Here is a 20,040-nt window from a genome sequence, read left to right as displayed (position 1 = left end):
TTTTTAAGATGAAGTAAAAGAGAAAATTGCCGTCAGAAAGCTTGTGTGTTTCCTTATTTTTCCCTTCAGGTAGAAAAGGTCTAGCACTCATATAGATAAGATTTTTTTGTAAGCCTTTGCTTCTCCAAGGTCTTCTATTCACAGCCCTGGAGCATTTGGGGGGAGCTGGTCTCCCCTGAACTGCATTACAGGAAGCTGATGCAAGTGGATTTCCATGACTCTGAAGCCTGCTTAGGCTTTGGCAGCTCTGGGCTTGCCTAGGTTACAGAGTGAGTGGCCTGCAAACAAAATAAAACAAAATAAAATAAAGCAGTAAAATAAAATACTCACACAGCTAGTCACTCTCGATGGTGACATTTTGAACAGTTTGCCCCCCATTTTAGAAACAAAGAAAAGAAATCCATGTCTGTTAGATAATTCCCAGGTAATATTTCCCAGTGCAGTAAGATAGCAAAGCCGGCCAGGACTGACCATGACAAGTGGTGATGGACATGCAGCCTCCCAGGCTCTACCACTTCTCACTGGTGGAAGACTAAATAACCCAATCATCTTTGGAAGCAAACTTTCAGTTTCTTTTTAAGTGAGATATAACCACATCATATCCCATCATACATCATTTTCACTTTTAAGTGGGGAACAGAAAAGAAAAACATACATTCCCAAAAACCTATACGTAAAATTTTATAGTGCTTATATTTACAGTCTCCCACATATGGAAACACTCCATGCTAACACAGGAATGGTTAACTCACAGTAATTTAGACTCCCAACATATATTGAGCCTTAAAAATGCAAAAGAAATCTAGGATAATATAAACACAAGCGATGTTTGCCTTTGTGGAGAGGCTATTTACCAGCAAATAGTAAATAGATTCATTTGAGTTTTATGGATAAATACTTTTGGCAGCTACACTAAGCATACACTAAGTGAATATTCTCAGCGTACACTATGTGAATATTCTCAGCGTACACTAAGTGAATATTCTCAGCGTACACTAAGTGAATATTCTCAGCGTACACTAAGTGAATATTCTCAGCGTACACTAAGTGAATATTCTCAGCGTACACTAAGTGAATACTCTCAGCGTACACTAAGTGAATATTCTCAACGTACACTAAGTGAATACTCTCAGCGTACACTAAGTGACCGGCATTGCCCTCACCTTCCCATTACACCGTGCTCCTGTTTATGCCCTTATCTACACACAAAGCATCCAAAACTAAGTGAATACTCAGTGTATGCTGAGAGCATTCACTCACCCTCCATGTGGCCAATACTGGCAGAAGAGCAGAAGTTAATTTTTTATTTTTTGGGGTAATAACACAGTATTCAGGAGAAACTGAAAATCTGATGGCGTAAGAGAAGACAAGGTGGTGGGAGGCGCTTGCCTGGAACTTAGCGATAAATTGAGTAATTATGAGAGGAGGTGCACTTGGACAGCTGGTTGCCATGGAGAAAAGGCAGACATTTAGACTTGACTGAGACAGACCAGAGCTTGGGGCATGACTCTCCTGTTCCTTCCCACTCCCTATCTTTCTGCCAATCACCAGACTTTAAGGGCTTGTTTGCTCCCTTCCCTGCTGATCTGGGCAGCCCTCCCTTCATAAAAAATAATGTATGATTAAGACTTTCAAATAAGCCTCTTAGGACATGAAAGAGTAAAATAAAACAACTTGGGAGGTCTTCTCTTTTCGGACAACATTTGGCTTATCAGAACCATTCTCTTGCTACAAACCAAGCAGTTAAGGTTTGAACCATGAATTAGTTGGTACTGACCCCTTGGCTCTAGTCAGGACTCTCCCTCTTCCTTTGAGAAAGAAGCCTTGAGCTTATTTCAAAAGTGAGAGGCTGCCAATGAAGTGAGCGGCTCCAAACTAATGGAGAAATAAAATCAGTTTAATATTTAAAAAATACATTCCTGTCATATCTACTTTTAACTTCAGTGCATATTTTATTTTGAGAAGCATATTTTTATGGTTACACTGTATAGTTGGTTCTAAGAATACCAACATGTTTGCACAGGACCCTGGCCATTTCACATCTCTGGTTTTCCATTTACCTACAAAGGTAAAGGTGTTAGAGATGACACGCATAAGCTTGGGGAAGCCACTTCAGCTCCCCAAATTCCTTGTTCCTTGGAGGTACAATCAAAGCTGATGAAAATGCTTCACCAATCCAATAGGCTGCTATTCTGAAATATTCAAATACCCTGAAGCTTCAGATTTTCACATAGAATAATTTAATATCATGATATCCAGAAGGCAAACTTCTGGAGACAAGGGGTTTTATGGAATACAATTCAAATTAGGCAATGCAGCCATAATGTCCTAATACATTAAAGGCAGATTTTACTGGGGATTGAAATAAGGCCTCTAAAAAAAAGGAAGGACTTTGAAAAATGCTATCTTTCTAAAAAAAGCAAGTCCAGAATACCTAATTACCTCTATTTATGCAGCTGGCAATTCCAAAAAAGAAAAAGAAAAACCAAAAATCAAAAACCAAAAAAAAAAAGAACAACTAAAAGGTTGGCATAGACAGACGGATGCAAGGTAAAACCGAAGGGATTAAATGAATGTTTTGTTCAATGTCGATTGCTGTTCATTATTGTGCCTCTGTGCTTTAGACACCAGACCATAATTCTACAGATCTCACAAATATCCTTCAAGTTAGGCATTGTCAACCCAAATTCTGGGAGCATAGAAAGAGAAATCAGCCCCAAGGGAAGATTTGTGCAAACTGGAGGGCCTAGCACAATTCTGTGATGTACGCAAGTAATGGTGTATAAACTTCTTACATTTACAGTGGAGTTCAGAAAGGTTTAAGATGAACAGACTGTGGGGAGCCCAGCTACAGTGAAGAACATCTACATCATAGCTCCTTCCTCTATGGCTCAGAGAACATCACAGAACAGGGGCTGAAGACTCTAAGACCCCAATATAAGGAGGTCTGCCCCAAAAGGCTTCAAGAAATGCTGCATAAATAAGACAGGAGCAATGGCGGTGTCCATGGGCACATTAATGCAGAAGAAGGAAACTCAAGGCCTTCCACTCCTAGGCATAGTGCCACAGGCCACTGATCAGCTGACGACCACAGGCAAAGGGAGAATGAGCCTCTCACAGGATGATCCTCATTTGTTTGTCCATGCAGAGTGGTCAGCCTTGAAACCACATACACACAACCAACAAAAATGGACTCAGCCAGTCACGTGTGTGTGTGTGTGTGTGTGTGTGTGTGTGTGTGTGTGTGTGTGTAAAAGCTAATCAAATAAGAAGGGGCATGGGAAGGATTGGAGGGATGAGGGAGGGTAGCTGAGAGATGCAGAGGAGGTACAAAAGGGAAGGGGAAAAGTTGTGTAATTTTATTTCAACTAAAACATGTTTTTAAAAAGAGCCTGTCATTGAAGACTTAATCCATATTGAAAAGCCTGTTGTATCAGTGAGTTCTTGAGTTCTGTCTTTAAAGTGCTTCAAGTTACAGTCTGGAAATACTGAGAAGAAGCCAAGTATTAATGGGCATTTGTAAGTGAAGGAGACATCAGCTCAAACTCTGTAACCTGAATCATGTATGACACTCAGTTCTGCACTAGAGAAAGGAAGAATCAGGGAACGCAAAATGGAAGTCCACCAAATCCACTCTTAATCAAGAGTAACAGTAACTCTTGGCTAAAACCTGAGAGTGAGCTCATTGACACACATGGAAAACCCGAATGGCCTAAGTGAGTAACAGCAGACATTGTCACCATGGAGCATGACATTTTAAAAACCATCCAGGCTTTGTGGAAATCCATCTATACATTTGGTGAGCTTTTGCTTACTTTCTTTTTAAAAATGTATTTGTCTAAATTCCTTTGGGTTTTATTTAAAACATCCAAAGCTAGATCCCCTGGGCTGACCTGGAAGCTTCTCTCAGTGTGATGGAGATACTCTCTTTGAGGTTATAATTCAGAAGGAAACTATAAAAGCCATGAATTTTGAACTTTTTTCTTAGCTATGAGTAAGTAAATGTTTTCTTTAATATCCAGTGTATGCACTTACAAGCATATGGCAAAAATATCACAACCTAATCTTTCAAAGCTTTCTCAGTTAAGGACATGCCCTCACAACTAACTATTCATCAGTGATCAGAATTTTTGAAAGGTGCAACCAGAGAGTCCCAAAAGAGACAGGACTGTATCTTATGTTTTCTGGGTGAGAGGAAGTAGGAAAAGTGGGAATATTCATTTTCTCTCCAACACTTAGCAATTGCTTTAGAAATATGTAGAAAGTATTTTGGAAGTAACTAGAAAGCAAAGGTACCCTCACCTCTCTTGCTCTCCTGCCAGTAGGCAGTGGAGGGTCCAAAAGCACCTGCTTCAAGACGTCCTCACCAACATGCATTTAGCTGTGGGCTTAGCTGATAGAAGGTCTTCAAAGTCAGCTGCCCACAAGATTTCCCTTGATGCCATGTGTTGTGGATTACATAGCATGTGAAGAGACTTAGTAGGAGTCTCAGGAGGTTCATACTTCATCAGAAATAGCTTTTGAAATAGTGAGGGGGAAAACCCTGGATCTATGGCAAGGCAGAGGATACTTATGTGGTAATAAATGGAAATAAAAAGCTGCCCATTGTAGACATAGCATCCTGAGAGCTTGGTGGGATCCAGGCTGTAGGTTAGAGATCATCAGATATTAAGGCAGTGGTTCTCACCCTTCCTAATGCTGTGACACTTTAATACAGTTCCTCATGTTGTGGTAACTCTCAACCATAAATAAATTATTTTCGTTGCTACTTCATATCTGTAATTTTGCTACTGCTATGAATTGCACTATGGTTATCTGATATGCAATCCCCATGAAAGGGTCTTTTGACTCCACAAAGGGTCATGACCCACAGGTTGAGAACAGCTGTCTTAAGGCAAAGAGCCACAGTCTGAATGAAGCCATAAGATAGTCAGGCCCAGGTGTCAGCATCATAGATTAGTGGGTGGGAAGAATATTATTCAGGGATCCTGAGAACATCAGGAGCAGTTCAAGGATGCTGTGCCTAGCGATCAACAAGCTCCTGTCCAGCTCAGCTACCAGTCAGATCTCAAAGGGAGGAAGAAACTCCCAGAAACAACCCACGGTCAAGGGATGGCATAAAAAAATGAATTTTACCTCAAAACTACATATCTGAGGGAGCTCTATGAGTGGAAGAAATGGTCTTCTCCAGGGAGAGCCCCAAGTGGCCAGTCCTGAGATCATGTGCACACAAGACACAAGTAACGATATATAGACCAATCAAGTTGAATTTATGGATTTAGAGATGGATATATATGTATACATATACTACATATATTACAGTGTGTGTGTGTGTGTGTGTGTGTGTGTGTGTGTGTGTGTGTGTGTGTAAAACAATAATGAAAGCAAAAGAGGCCATGAATGTAAGAGAGAGCCCGGGAAGCACATGAGAGTAGTTACAGGGAGGTAAAGGAAGGAAGAATTGTTGTAATTATATTATAATTTCAAAAAATAAGGAAGTTTTTTCTTAACTGGAGTAAAATATAAAATTATTATAAATACATAAAAAGCCTGTATATCAAACTCTTGGACTGCCAAAGTGTTTCTTTTTTTGTTTTTTTCCAAAATATGTTCTAAACAACTTTAAACTTTATTAAATAAAAATTGCATAAACACAACTGCAAAATATTGAACAGAAAAGTTAAATACAATTTATCACATGTAAAATGGATTATTGTATAGTTAGCAATATCAACCCTAAATCCCCACTTAAACAGTGGGAATGGGATACAGAAATATTAATCTAATGAATTAAGTAAAAAAACAAACAAAAAAAACCCCACATCACTTTAAATCGAATAAAACTTTTCAAATAATTCAATATAGCCCTAGCAAAGCTGAGGTTTGGAGTCAATGAAACCTGGGGTAGAAATGGATATTTACTATTATAGTTACTTCTAATCAACTTCCCAAAACTAAGGCAACTCTCCTTAATTCTGGGAAAGAATGTGTCTTCAAATAACCACGGTGCTTTGCTCAGCAGTGCTGAGCAGTCAGTCAGTAGCTTGGCCGCAGTTCTGAATCCTATGCAAGTCTGGTAGAGTGTGATGGGTTAGAATGGCATCTGTCTGTGCGGTTCATTGTCCTTTCTTGTACTATTCTCCAGCTTCAATTTCACAGATACAACTCCAGCATCAGAGATGCCAGTCAGCACTTCCTGCCTCTTCCTGCTGATGTCCCTCCTCATCTTAAGCAGGGAATGATGTTGTGATGGGCATTCCTTTCAGGAATAAACAGTTCAAACAAGGAATAGAGCTGGTAATTATAGAATATTGAAGAATGGCAGTTGCCAATGTTTGTAAATGAGTTAGTGAAAACATAAACAATCATTGGTAGGGGAAGCAGACAAAACTATTCATAAACTAAACCCAACATTAAAACAATTTATAAACTAAATCCAACATAAAAACAATTTGTAAACTAAACCCAACATTAAAACAATGTTGTTTGAACATGTGTTCTTGTGTGGGTTGAATTGCTCTTTCCAAGCTTGCAGTTGTTACTTGCAGCTACAGATGGCATTGGGCAGGACTCCCCAGGTCAGGACTACATTGAAGAGAGTGGGCTTCATCCATGTCAGGCAGCTCAGTATCTGTTTTAAATCTTTTCAACCCATCTTGCTTGAGGTATATAGAAACATCGATGGAAAAGTGCAGGGTGCCATAGCAACCAGGTGGACACTGTTACAGTAAGTGACCATGCAGGATCTCCCACACCATCCTCTTCCTAAAGATGGGCATGTGTTCCTGAGAAAAGATAATTGGTTGGTTTCTAGAAATGTACTCTGCATATTTACAAGTAAAAATTCCACAGTCACTCCCATTCAGTTGTTGAGGAATCTCTTTTTTAAGAGTTTCTTTTTCTTTCTTTTTTTTCCAAAGCTGAGGACTGAACCCAGGGCTTGTGCTTGCTAGGCAAGCATTCTACCACTGAGCTAAATCCCCAACCCCAAGGAATCTCCTTTGTTGTCATACTGTATCGCTTTCATTCCACTGGGTCCAGCTCAATGTTCCTTTGAGTTTTACTCTCATTTTGTAAATACTCAAAGATGGTCTCACAAATACTCTGCCCTGTCTGTCCCATTGAGTCAAGGCATATAATTTTTCTTAGGTCGATTACTATCAGGCTCCAATGTACCTTCTGGTGAGTAGACATGAAAATAATTTCTTTTTCAAACAGTTTCATTCCTTGAGTCCATCATTTAACAGAACTGTAGCCACCATGCTTTAGTTTGGAATAAAAGAAAGTACTGAACATGTGAAGAGCTGGGTAGCTTTTAGTTTTGTTTCTTTCAACCAGAAGATCATGTAAAAATTGATGACTTCATCATTGAGTCATTGACCATTCTCTAGTGTCTTGATATCTCCTCCAGTAATTTGCAACTTGAATGCACTAGTTAAGATTTCTTCCTGGGGTCCTAGAACTAGTGCATTTTTATTTCTTTTTCCATGTCCTCTGTAACATCAAGGACTTCATCCATTCCTCTGCCCTTTTCTTGTTCTGCATCAGTCTTTTTCTCTGCTATAACTACTGGCATCTTGTTGGGGAGTGACCTACTGCTCTGCTACTATGCAAGAAGGCTTGAGCCTCTGCTCCTAGCAAGTCAGGCTCCAAGTGGTGTCCACTTCTTCCTTCAAGGTTTACTGCATCTTTCTTCTGTGTATCAGAAGAGTTCTCTGCACACATCTTCAATCTTCTGTCTGGTGAGAGACATTCTCTTGTTGAAACAACAGTAGATTGTTAAAGATCACACTGAGTTGTGTGAGCTCTGTGTAGGTCAGAGTTCATATGATCACTGGGTGGAAGATGCTGCAGCAAACTTTGGTACATTTGCCTTTGGTGGTTTTTGACATATTCCTCCATGATGCAACAGGGCCACTTGCGACCCTTGCCACCATCCCTAGACTTTCTCCCAGCTACAGCCTGTTCCTGTGAACCTTTGGTCCACTCTAGGGGCCTTAGTTGTCTTAGACTTTCTTGCTGGGGTTCCCATAGCTGATCCTTGCATGGCTGTTGACTTTGAAGCTCTAGATCTTGCTGTTCCTGAAGTATCCTCTTCCGAGTTTTTGCAGGGTTCTTCAGACTCCAAATCCATTCCCCCCTCATCCAGGCATTTTGATTTTGTTCCTTGTCCCAAAGCTTTAGACTCAATCTCTGTCCCACCTTCATCCTGATATTTCCATTTTTTGCCTTGTCCAGAAGCTTCAGGCTTCATCTCCATCCCACACTGTTTAGGTTGCCACATGGACTCACTTCTGGGTTTGCCTTTGCAGGGTGCCAGCTCCCCGGTATGGTATAGCCTTCCTATTTCCAAATGAGTGCAACTGTCTGCATGACTCTAGCTGTGTATTCTTGGGCTATTGTCACCCTGATATCTGAAGAATTACTTATTCCAGTAAGGTATAATCCACAAGTTGGTTCAAGGTCGGAAACCTATCATTCCACAGGATGAAGAGCTCAGAATAGATTTTCTTTATAAACAAGAGTTGACTTGGGACGTTAGGGTCAGTCAGAGTATGGAACCAATTGAGCTGGCAACCGGAACAGATTGCTGAATAATCAAATGTTGGCAGTTCACCAGGGTCCACTGTGGGAAACCCTATGGAGTTCTAGGATTACTTCCTCAGAAGGATCCTGCAAGGGCTCAGGAACTGGCTAAAGACCCAGAACTTCGAAATTGGATGGATTGTCCTACTCACCTTAAGACACCAACCCTTAACCATTCAGCTAACTCATTGGAGGCAAGCCTCACAAGTGATGCCTGACTCCGAGGTTGCCCTACCCACAGCCTTCAAGGTTCCACAGCTGATTGTAATGTGACTGAAAGAACATAAATCAACGTTCTCAGGAGGGTGGTGGCCCTGATCACCCCCAAGTGGGTCCAGGAGTTGGAAGACAGAGTTAGAGTGTTGCAAACTAATCATACACATCTCAGTTCCCTTCTGTAGAGTGCTGGGTTACCTGGATCATCTCAGCATAATCTAGCTTGTCCCAATTAGTACATTTGTCTTTTAGGAAATAGTCCATCATGGTCAATAATAGAAAACAAAATAAAATTGCCCTTCAAAATGGCTCCTAATGCTTAGTAATTACAAAGACAAAGAATTACAAAGAATTTTACAGTTATAAAACCTAGTAGGTACTGTTGTGTGACAAAAGTTTTCATGGGGAAATGAAACACACACGTATACTCTCCCCAGACAGAGAACCCAGGACAGATCAAAGTACAGATACCACCAAAGTCCAACTTGGTGAACTAATAAGTTTTATTAGGGTTGCTTACAGTTACATGGGTAAGGGATTATTTATAGGAGCAAAACTGACTCAAAGACATCATAGCCCACCCGCATGAATGACAGCTTACAAAAGCTGGGAACCTGGAAACACTTGCACACCCTGCAGGCAACTCAACAGGCTGGAGAGTGTCCTTCCCAAGTGACTCAGTTGATCTAAACCTCTTTCAAGCAGCTGGCTGGTTTCTGCTTCTTCCAGGTAGCTGGTCTGAGTTGGGCTCTTCTGAGAGTCTTCCTTGCTGCTCAGCTTCCTTCCATCTGAGAGGGACTCTAAACTTTTATTGCTTATTCTGGCAAGGAGGGGTCTAGTGAATCTTGTCAGTTTCAGGGACTTTCTGAGCTCTTGAGTTGTTTGTCTTCCTACTTAAGGAGCTTCCCATCAGGCTGGAATGTTTCAATCTTGGAGGAAACTGTTGCACAGCAGGTACCAACACACTAAGGATAAGTACCTTGCCATAAGAGACTAAATAAAATCTCAGCATTGTCAATAGGATTCCTTGAGAAAAAGACATTCCTTGGTGACAGTCCTGGCAATAAGAAGCCCTGAACTCATCCCTCTTAGTCTAATTGGCTTTGGTAGGCTCCACCAAATGTTTCTTGAGAAGAGACTGAACATTTTATATATAATCTCAATCTAAGTTCTCCATATACTTTCACAGTTTCCTTATGTTTGTGCTGAAAAAAAAAAAACTCAACTGAATAATATATAGATAAGACCCACTTTTCTTCACAGTTCTAGAGGATGAAAAGTCCAACACCAAGTTACTGGTAGATCCTGCTTCCCAGATGTCTTTACATGGCAGAGGACAGAAGGAAAAAGGCCATATCTCATGCTACCCAAGCCTTTTTTGTGTGACACTAGTGTCATCTATGAAGGGAGAACCACAGAACTCACCCCATAAAGGCCACACCATTTAATTCTGCTGCATCAGGAATCAGGTCCCAGCATTAGTCTGGAGGGTGACACAAACATTCAGAACACAGCAACAGGGTTTTCTAGAGAACGACTGAGATCAGCCATGAAGAGACACTAGGTACTCTCTGCACATCTAGGGATTGTGTGAGGGAGTTTCCAGCCACACTTACGGTGTTGATAGGAATTTCTTCATTGCATCATAAGCTCACCAATAATTAAGTGTCAAAATCACTTCATGTGCATATGTCAGAAATTGTTAGTTGAACAATGCCATATTTGCCACTAAAAGTTCTTTCAAATTTGACTTCTGTGTTTCAAATCTGGTGATCAAAGGAAGGCTTTGGAGCATAGAATTTACCTCCAAACCTTTCATGATGATATGAATGCTTGGTATTCTGGAGCATTGCCTTATATATGTGGTAAACTGGTAGTCAAAGGCAATGTTTAGATGACTATAATAAGGAGTTCCTTGTATGAATCAAGCCAACAGAAGCATAATTTCTTTATATTTACCTTAGTTTTCACATATAACTATGATATGAGTATTTTCTAAGATTAAACAAAATGATGTTTTCATATCATACAAATATCATTTTTAAATGAAGACATTTAATAGAACCCTCTGTGACAAATCAGAGTATCAAGTCTAAATTATACACTTATTAAAATACTAATAGTTACGTTTTAGTATGAAACCCCTGCAAATATTTTTCAAGTAATAGTCTTTTCTGAAATTATAGGCAATGTACTTAAAATAAACAGAAGTTTTGACATGAACTTTAAAAAGATTAAGTATTACAGTAAAATTTTTATTACACTTTCTTTGCTAGAAAAATGTTGAGGTTTAGTAGTTGTTTTTAAATCCATCTGCTGTACGCTTGTAGTGGAGTAAAGAACAAAAGAGAAGAGAGAGGAGCGTTCATTCTAGAGCACATTTGTAGTAGAACTATTAGCAGAAACGATGAGTGATAGGAAAATATCTATATTAGTTTTCAAAACTGGGGTCTATGCTGAGGTACCCAGATGGTAGTAAGAGAAGGTAACAATATAAATAATATCAATACTCGAGTATCTCAGAGAACTCAAGGATCTCTATCTACGCATTGATAGTGCCATTTGTTCTGATCTTATTTATGTGGCCATTTCTAGGAGAGACAGTTTCACAGCAGACTTCCTGGTGTTCTGAGTCTTTGGACCCCTTCTTCTGAATGTTTCCTGAGCCATAGATGCAAGATTTGTGATGTATCCCTTAGCATGAAATGTGATGGTTAGTGTTAATTGCCAGTTTGACAAACATAAAATCATCTGGGAATGGACCTCAGATCATGTGTATGAGGGATTATTTTGGTTGTATTAATTGAGGTGGGAATGCTCTCCTATTGTGAGAAGTGCCATTTCTTAAGCAGGAAATCCTGTACTGAGAGTCCAGGGAACATGCTGGGTACTGGCATGCATGCACTAAGTCAGTACTCTCTGTTCTTGATTGTGGGTCTAATGTATTGGCTGCTTCAAGTTCTTGCACATTGGTTCTACTACAGAAAGGACTGTCACCTGGGATGGTGAGCCAAATAAACCCTTTTTGCAAGGGATATTGTCACAGCTGCAGGAAAAGAACATAAGACAGGAAATGTTGATTGTTTCCTGACAGTTTGTATAAACACTACTAAAAATTATTTATTGTTGTAAAAAATTGGAAGCCGGTACCAGAAGCCCAACTGAGTAAAAACGAAATAAAATGAAAACTAGAAAGATGAGGAGTAAGTGTTAATTCCCACCTAAGTATTATCTGGAAAGGGTGAGATTTAGTTAACAGGTTTTAACTCATCAGACTCCAAAACCGAATCATTCTTAGTGATTTGGTTTGCCATCTCATCAGTTGACTAGGATGTGTTTTACTCAATGTTTGCAAAGTATCTTTTTTTTTTTTTTAAACCGTCATCATGGTATTTCAGTATAATAATTACTGAGTTTTGGTTCCCGTCTCTAAAGTGAGGATAAGAACCATTTAAACCTATTGGAATTCACCAGTAACCTCTAACTTACTTTTAGTCCTAGACTCTCAGCATATTGGCTGGAAGATATTGCTTCCCAAGGAAACAGTACACGTTCTACACAATTAGAGAGTGGTTGTCTTAGCTGACTTCAATAGGTTCATGGGACTATTACTCAGTTTTGGCCAACAAATGATGGATGCAAGTTTTAGGATGTTTTCCTTCTCAGCAATAAAAAGAAGACTCGAGGTTCTTACAGACTGTTTTTTTCTGGCTTTAGATTCTGTAGAGATATGAGGCTTTGAGCAGCAGATGTACTCTGTAGCCATGACGAAGCCAAGGGGACGCCAAGTGGACTGTGGGGGGCAACAGTTCTGCCCCTTGAAATCCATGTGTTGAAACCATAATCTCAAAATAATGGCATTTGGTGGTGAGGACTTTGGGAAAAAACTAGGAGGACTATAATTAAATTTGTATTTATTACTAGCCACAGGATCTAGAAAAGATGATATTGAGTGAGGTAAGCCAGGCCCTGGGAGACGATGGACTACGCCAGGAGACGCAAACATGAGCACTCATAACTACAGCCGTGTGATATTTGAGGAAGTGCTAAAAAACACTCACTGGAGAAAAGATACCTTCAACAAATGATGCTGAGGAAATTGGATGTTAGATGCAGAAGAATAAGGTTAGATTCATACCCATCACTCTGTACAACAATAGAAACAAATGGACCAAACACCTCAATTTAAACCTGAAACACTGCAGTCCTTTATTATAGCAACCCAAATAGGCAGTAAAACAGCATTGTTACACAGCTACCTCAAACATGCTTAGGACCTGAAGGCATAGGTAAGCAACAAAGGTCCTTTTGTTTCTAGATGATTTTTCTGTCACTTGCAAGTAGGTGGGCCATATGGATACAGAGAAAGAAAGGATAACCAATATTTTAATGTAGTTACCTATGATATAAATGAAGTTTAATATACAAAATTTGGAAATACTGAAAAGTTCCATGACTCCTATGGCTGGTAATAAATACAATTTCAATTACTGTTCTCACACCCATCAGGGTGTCTTTTTGGTGGGTGGGTATAAAAACTATAGTAAGGTTTTTTTTTTTTTTATGTGAGTTTAGTTTGCGTGGTTGTGATGGCTAAAACTCATTGTCACCTTGTCTGAACATAGGACCTCCTAGTAGACACACATTTTAACTGAGCTCAGCTAAATGTACCTATGAAATAGTTGTGCCTTCTTTGACAGTAATACATTATTTTAGAAGTATCCATTGAATAGGACTGTATCAATGAAAAAACATGTAACACATGACCCTGAAAAAATGGATGTGCAATTAAACAAACAAACAAAGATTCTAGATTTGTGAAAGGCTCTTTGTGTGAGAAACTGAGGCCCTTCAGATAGGATGGTAGGGTGTGGAAAATGCCATTAAAATGTGATGAAGGCCGCACCCAGGTGGTGGGCACTGAAATCCCAGCCCAGAATCTGGGAGGTGCTGTCATAGCTCAGAGGTGAAACTATGTAGCCTCTTAAGAAGCTCACTTGGACCCCCCTGAAGTCCATATGGCTCTCTCTATATCTTTCTACCTGGCCCTTCAGAAGTGGCAGCCTGACTTGTACAGCAAGGTGGCCCAGATCCATGGCATTGTCTTGGTGCCCTGTAGAGGAAGCCTGCCCAGCAGCATTCAGTCCTCTTACCAGTTCGAGTCCTACATTTTGGTGCCCACCAAAGGACACTTTCAGACCTTAGATGGAAAGGATCTCATTTTGTAGCCATGGCTGGCTTGGAACTCACTCTGTATATCAGAAGGGCCTTGAACTTATAGACATCTGCCTGCCTATGCCTCCCAAGTGCTGGGATTAAAGGATGTCCTCATTGAAGGAAACAGGATTAAGCTAGGAGTTGGTTTTGCTTGTCTTCTCTCTGTGCCCATCCTCTTTGAAGGGACTTTCTACAATGAAAAAGAAGAGAGCTTCAGCATTCTCTGCTTTGTGCATCCTTTGGAGAAGAGAAAGACTTCAGAAGAATCTTCAGCACCCTCAGATCATTTTTCCTGGAAAACCATTGAAGATGTAAGAGAATTTTTGGGAAGACACTCAGAGAGATTTGACAAGAACATTGCCTCTTTCCAACGGGCATTCAGAGAGTGTGAAAGAAAGAGTCTCCATCACCACATAGACTCTGTAAATGCTCTCTACACCAAATGCCTCCAGCATCTTCTCAGAGACTCTCACCTGAAGGTTCTTGCAAAGCAGGAAGCCCAGATGAACCTGAGGAAGCAGGCAGTAGAGATGTACATCCACCATGATATTTACAACCTGGTCTTTAAGTGTGTGGGGACCATGGAGGCGAGTGAGGATGCTGCCTTTAACAAAATCACAAGAAGCCTTCAAGATCTTCAGCAGAAAAACATTGGTGTGAAACCTGAGTTCAGCTTCAACATCCCTGGAGGAAAGAGAGAGCTGGGCCAGCTGAACAAGTGCACATCCCCACAGCAGAAGCTGCTGTGCCTGCAGAAGGTGGTGCAGCTCATGACACAGTCTCCCAGCCAAAGAATGAATGTGGAGACCATGTGTGCCAATGATTTTCTCTCTGTCCTGTTGTATCTGCTTGTGAAAACAGAGATCCCTAACTGGGTGGCAAATTTGAGATACAACAAAAACTTCAGATTTAGCAGCTCGGCCAAAGATGAGCAGCTGGGCTACTGCCTGACCTCAGTTGAGGCTGCAATTTAATACATCCAGCAAGGAAGTCTCTCTACAAAGCCGCCTGATGCCGAGGTATTTGGTGACAGACTATTTCTCAAGCAGAGGATGAACTTACTGTCCCAGATGACGTCAACACCCATTGACTGCCTGTTTAAGCACATTGCATCTGGTAATCAAAAAGAAGTGGAAAGACTTCTAAGCCAAGATGACCAGGACAAAGATGCCATGCAAAAGATGTGCCACCCACATTGTTCCTGCGAGGACTGTGAGAAGCTCATCTCTGGGAGGTTGAATGACCCATCAGTTGTCACTCCTTTCTCCAGAGATGACAGGGGTCAGACCCCCTCCAGGTGGCTGCCCTCTGTGGTCAGGCGTCCCTCATTGACTTCCTGGTCTCCAGAGGTGCCATAGTGAACGCCACCGACTGTCATGGCTCCACTCCCCTCCATCTGCCATGTCAGAAAGGCTTCCAAAGTGTGATGCTACTGCTGCAGCACTACAAGGCCAGCACCGAGGTGCAGGACAACAACGGTAACACCCACTGCACCTGGCCTGCACCTACGGACTGAGGACTGTGTGAGGGCTCTGGTCTACTATGATGTCCAGGCCTGCAGACTGGATATTGGAAATGAGAAAGGAGACACAGCCCTGCACGTTGCTGCACACTGGGATTACCCGGGCATCATAGAGACGCTGCTGCAGAATGGAGCCCCCGAACAGAATGAAGGAAACACCACTCAAGTGTGCATTGAACTCCAAGATTCTGTCTATCATGGAAGCTCATTGTCTATCCTTGGAAAGGAGGCCACGGCTTGCTGAAGTCCCTGTGCAGTCCCCACCACGCTTGGTGGATTCCATCAGCCAGGGCTCCTCTGCCTCCAGCTTTTGCTACATCATGGCGAGCTTCAGGCAAGAAGAGGTGAAAAGGGACTATGGAGAGGTAGAAAAGCTTCTAAGAGCAGTTGCTGATGGAGTTCTTGAAATGCTTCATTACCTTTTGGAGTGGACGAAGGATGACCTAGATGATGTGGATGAGGCCATCAGCATGGTGGATCTAGAATTCTGTCACCCCTTATGCCAGTGCCCCAAGTGTGTTCCAGCCCAGAAGAAACTGGCAAGGATTTCTGCCAGTGGGCTTGGTGTGAATGTGACCAACCAGGACATCTCCTCTCCCCTGCATATGGCTGCCTTGCATGGCCGGACAGGCTTGTCCCCCTCTTGCTGAAGCATGGTACCTACTCAAGTGCCAGAAATACAAGCCAAGCTGTGCCGCTCCACCTGGCCTGCCGGCAGGGTCACTTTCAGGTGGTGAAATGTCTGTTAGATGCCAATGCAAAACCTAATAAAAAGGACATTGGCGGGAACACGCCCATCATTTACGCCTGCTCTAGTGGTCATCATGAAGTTGCTGCACTGTTGCTACAGCATGGGGCCTCCATCAATGCTTCCAACAACAAAGGCAACACAGCCCTGCACGAGGCTGTGATGGGAAGGCATGTATTGGTGGTGGAGCTGCTTCTGTTCCACGGAGCATCTGTTGACATCCTGAACAAGAGGCAGTACACGGCCGTGGACTGCGCACAACAGGACTCAAAAATAATGGAGTTGCTGCAAGTAGTGCCAAGTTGTGTTGCATCCTTAGACAGTGTCGCTGAGACAGACCATAAGGAGTGTGTGACCGTCCAGATCAGGAAAAAATGGGATCCCAAAATGTATGACCTTCCAGAAGAACCTTTTAGGAGACAGTTTTGCCTCGTTCACCCTGGGAAGCAGTTCCAGGAAAGAACCTCAAGGGAAACTTTGGGAAGGGACGGAAGTGTGCCTGATCTTACTGGAGGTTCTCAGGAGTCAGAGAAGCAGAGTGTCTCGGGAATTCAGAAGGACCCATCAGACCGGAGCAGATGTCAGGCTTCTGAGGAAGCAAACAAGGGGCCCCCAGAGAGGCCTCCTTTGGCTGGAAGGTGCTGGGTGTCTGTGGTGTGGATAAGTGGGCAAACCCTATGCTAGAAGGATCCCCATGTCCGGGAGAAGTCAGAGAAGCAATGTCAGTCCTGTGGAACTGGATGCCAGGAAGAGAAGCAGCCTGTTGGGATGAAGAAATGGAACCTGGAAACACTTGAACTGGAAAGTGCCTGAATGCCATTTTGATGTCCATCCCAGTGAAAAGGATCTACCATTTTGCCTTGTTCTATACCACACCTATGGGGAAAGTTGGCCCTCACTTACCTAACAACAGACACTTGGGTCACTGCACGTGTGCACATGTAGCCATTTCTGCGATGGCTACTGGAGAGCAGCTTTGGCACTTCTGAAGTCTTTTGATTCAAATTCACAAGTTACAGCACTCTAAGCCAGGTCAGAGTTTAAGTTAGAATCCGTTGCTATTGGTTCCTTTTTATAACTTTCTATAGATTCCATTATTTTTTTATGTTCCTGATCCTAAAGTTGCAAACATGGGTTCATCCTGAGTCCATTTTCAAAGGACTTTGTAAAGAGGACATGATTTTGTGCACATTCTTGGAGATATTTGCAGATGTATAGAAGGGAGGGGCTGATTATTTTTCTACAAAGTAATTTATGATTTCTAATTTTCTAATGTGCCTTGGATATGTGCCAAATGATGGGAAAGAAAACAGTAAACTTTATGATTCTTGAAAAAACAATGTGATGAAACATGAGGGCTGTGAGATCTTCACATTTCCTATTTGCTTGCTGCCTGTCGCCTTCATAGGTAATGTAACTTCAGGTTGGAGATTCAGTATTTGACAATATTAACCTTAGAACTAGAAATGATTTTGGATGAGGCTGCTGTATGTAGTGGATAGCCATCCCAGCATTGGCCTGGAAGTTCCAACCCCCATTGAGGCTTCAGTAATGATCACGCCCACAAGGCGGGGCAGAGGAGGGAGCGGAAGACCAAGGATCAAGAGGAGGTCGCTCTCTTGGTTCGGGGACGCAGGAGGTAGACCAAGCAGAGTTCTCCAGAGAACACCACCGGACTGTGTTATACCTTTGCCAGACCCTGCAACCTACCCCTTCATTTGTAAGTTACCCTACAAAATAAACCTCCCTTTTAACTACGTGGAGTGGCCTTAATAATTTCACCAATAGCTGTAAGAGTAATTTAGTAAATCTGTCTGTAGTCACACAAACAGACCACAGGATTCTGATAATTTCACAATGTTTAATAAGATCATTACTTGCAAAACTCATGACCACTGCTCAGTGGGCTTGCGGATATGTCTTAATGTCATTGATTTGTTTTTTTACATATTTCAAAATAATTTCTTATAGAATATACCTTCTTAAAAATTTCACACAAGCCGGGTGGTGGTAGCACATGTCTTTAATCCCAGCACTCGGGAGGTAGAGCCAGGCGGATCTCTGTGAGTTCGAGGCCAGCCTGGGCTACCAAGAAAGTTCCAGGAAAGGCACAAAGCTACACAGAGAAACCCTGTCTTGAAAAACCAAAAAATAAAAAATAAAAAAGCACACAAATATCTATATGCTATGCATGTGTCAAATATATGCACATATATATTGTTTTATAGTTTATGCTTTATCCTACATAGAATACAATCATTGTAGTCTCCAGGACTTGCTGTGTTCTATTTTGCTTCTTGGAATTCATAGCTCCCACTTCTGAGGATAAATTCCTTCCTCTCTCTTCCTCTTCCTCCTTCTCCTCCTCCTCTTCTTCCTCCTCCTCCTTCTCTCTCCCTCTCTCTCTTTCTGTCTCTGTCTCTCTCTCTCTCTCTCAATTAGTATAGTTTATCTTTGCTCCACTAAAAAGGCTTCTCCTAGGTTACTGGCAAGTCTGTTTTTTTTGTTTTGTTTTGTTTGTTTGTTTTTGATTTTTGGGTTTTGTGGGGTTTTTTTTTTTTGCCATAGCTTATGTTTCAAAACACTCTACCCTGAATTTATCTCTCTTAATACTTCTAAGATTACATTATAAAAGACCCATTACTTCCAAACAAGTTGAGGGAGTTAATGTTCTAATCATCTTGAAACCACAGCTGCATAGAAAGACCTCAATAAGCATGTATTGAAAGACCTGTTTTACTGAACAGTGTTAGGGATTGTAGTCATTTTGGATGCATTAATAATAATCTGAACTCCAATAATGCATCAGTGTAGTATTAGAGACAGAAATCAATAAAGTACTCTCCCTTGGTGTCACTTGACCAAGAGTGAGCCAAAATTTGAATTCTTTAGTTTTTCTCTCTATGTGTCTTCTGTCCTCTGTCTGTCTATTGTATGAATCTAAATCTGTTTGCCTGAACACTGTCTTGTGACCCTGTCTGTGTCTGAGTGCCTGTCCCTAACAAAAGGGCTTTGCTTTGTGTTTACAGAACAGCACATAAAGCATCACACGAGGGAAGGAATGGTTTACTTCTTAGATATATTTAATTGGATTTTACAAGGGATTAGTCACTGCTTCCAATTGACCTCAGCTGACCCAGATAACAAACAATATTACAAATGCCATTGTTTCTCAAGAAGTATCCATATATCAATTCAACATTTATGGTGGATTTTTCATTTTATCAGGTTGCTTCCAACTTTTAGTTGCTGTTTTCACCAAAGGGTTATCATAACAAACACAAACATATCCATTACCTTTTTGTCAGGGACTTTGAAGAGTACATGACTTAAGTATGTAACTTACATCTATGCATTAACTTAGGCTGTAAAAATTGATTACGTGGGAAATCCAAGACAAGTAGGGTTGGTTATTACAGTGGTATTTAAAGGCAAGTTAAATAGACAGGCTAAATACACTGTAGGATAACAGTGTTAAGTCTTAAGTGACCTAAAAATCTATTGTTTAACTTTGTTAGGTCCAGCAAAAATTCCAGTCTCTTAGAACATAAGGAATATTCTTATATTACGTTGGCCCAAGAGTTGGTAAATATCTCCTGTTAAATGCAGTTCTTAGGGACTATCTGAAGGTGATGAGTAAAGTAAACCCAGACAAAGCATCCAAGCACTCAGACCTCCAATGCTGCTAAGTAGTGTCTTGATGCTGTCTTCAAACAAGTCCAAACCTGCAGTGTCATTTGAATCAATGACA

The 20,040-nt window shown here is 41.3% G+C and overlaps 2 pseudogenes; one reads left to right on the top strand and one right to left on the bottom strand.

The window, feature by feature from the left end:
• Positions 1-6,722: 6,722 nt before the first annotated feature.
• LOC118583511 lies at positions 6,723-8,284 on the bottom strand (annotated as a pseudogene).
• Positions 8,285-13,820: 5,536 nt separating this feature from the next.
• Positions 13,821-16,973, top strand: LOC118583862 (annotated as a pseudogene).
• The last annotated feature ends 3,067 nt before the right edge of the window (positions 16,974-20,040 follow it).

This window comes from Onychomys torridus, chromosome 5 (genome assembly GCF_903995425.1).
Source record: "Onychomys torridus chromosome 5, mOncTor1.1, whole genome shotgun sequence".
Classification (NCBI taxonomy): domain Eukaryota; kingdom Metazoa; phylum Chordata; class Mammalia; order Rodentia; family Cricetidae; genus Onychomys; species Onychomys torridus.
This window is presented reverse-complemented; position numbering and strand designations above follow the sequence as displayed.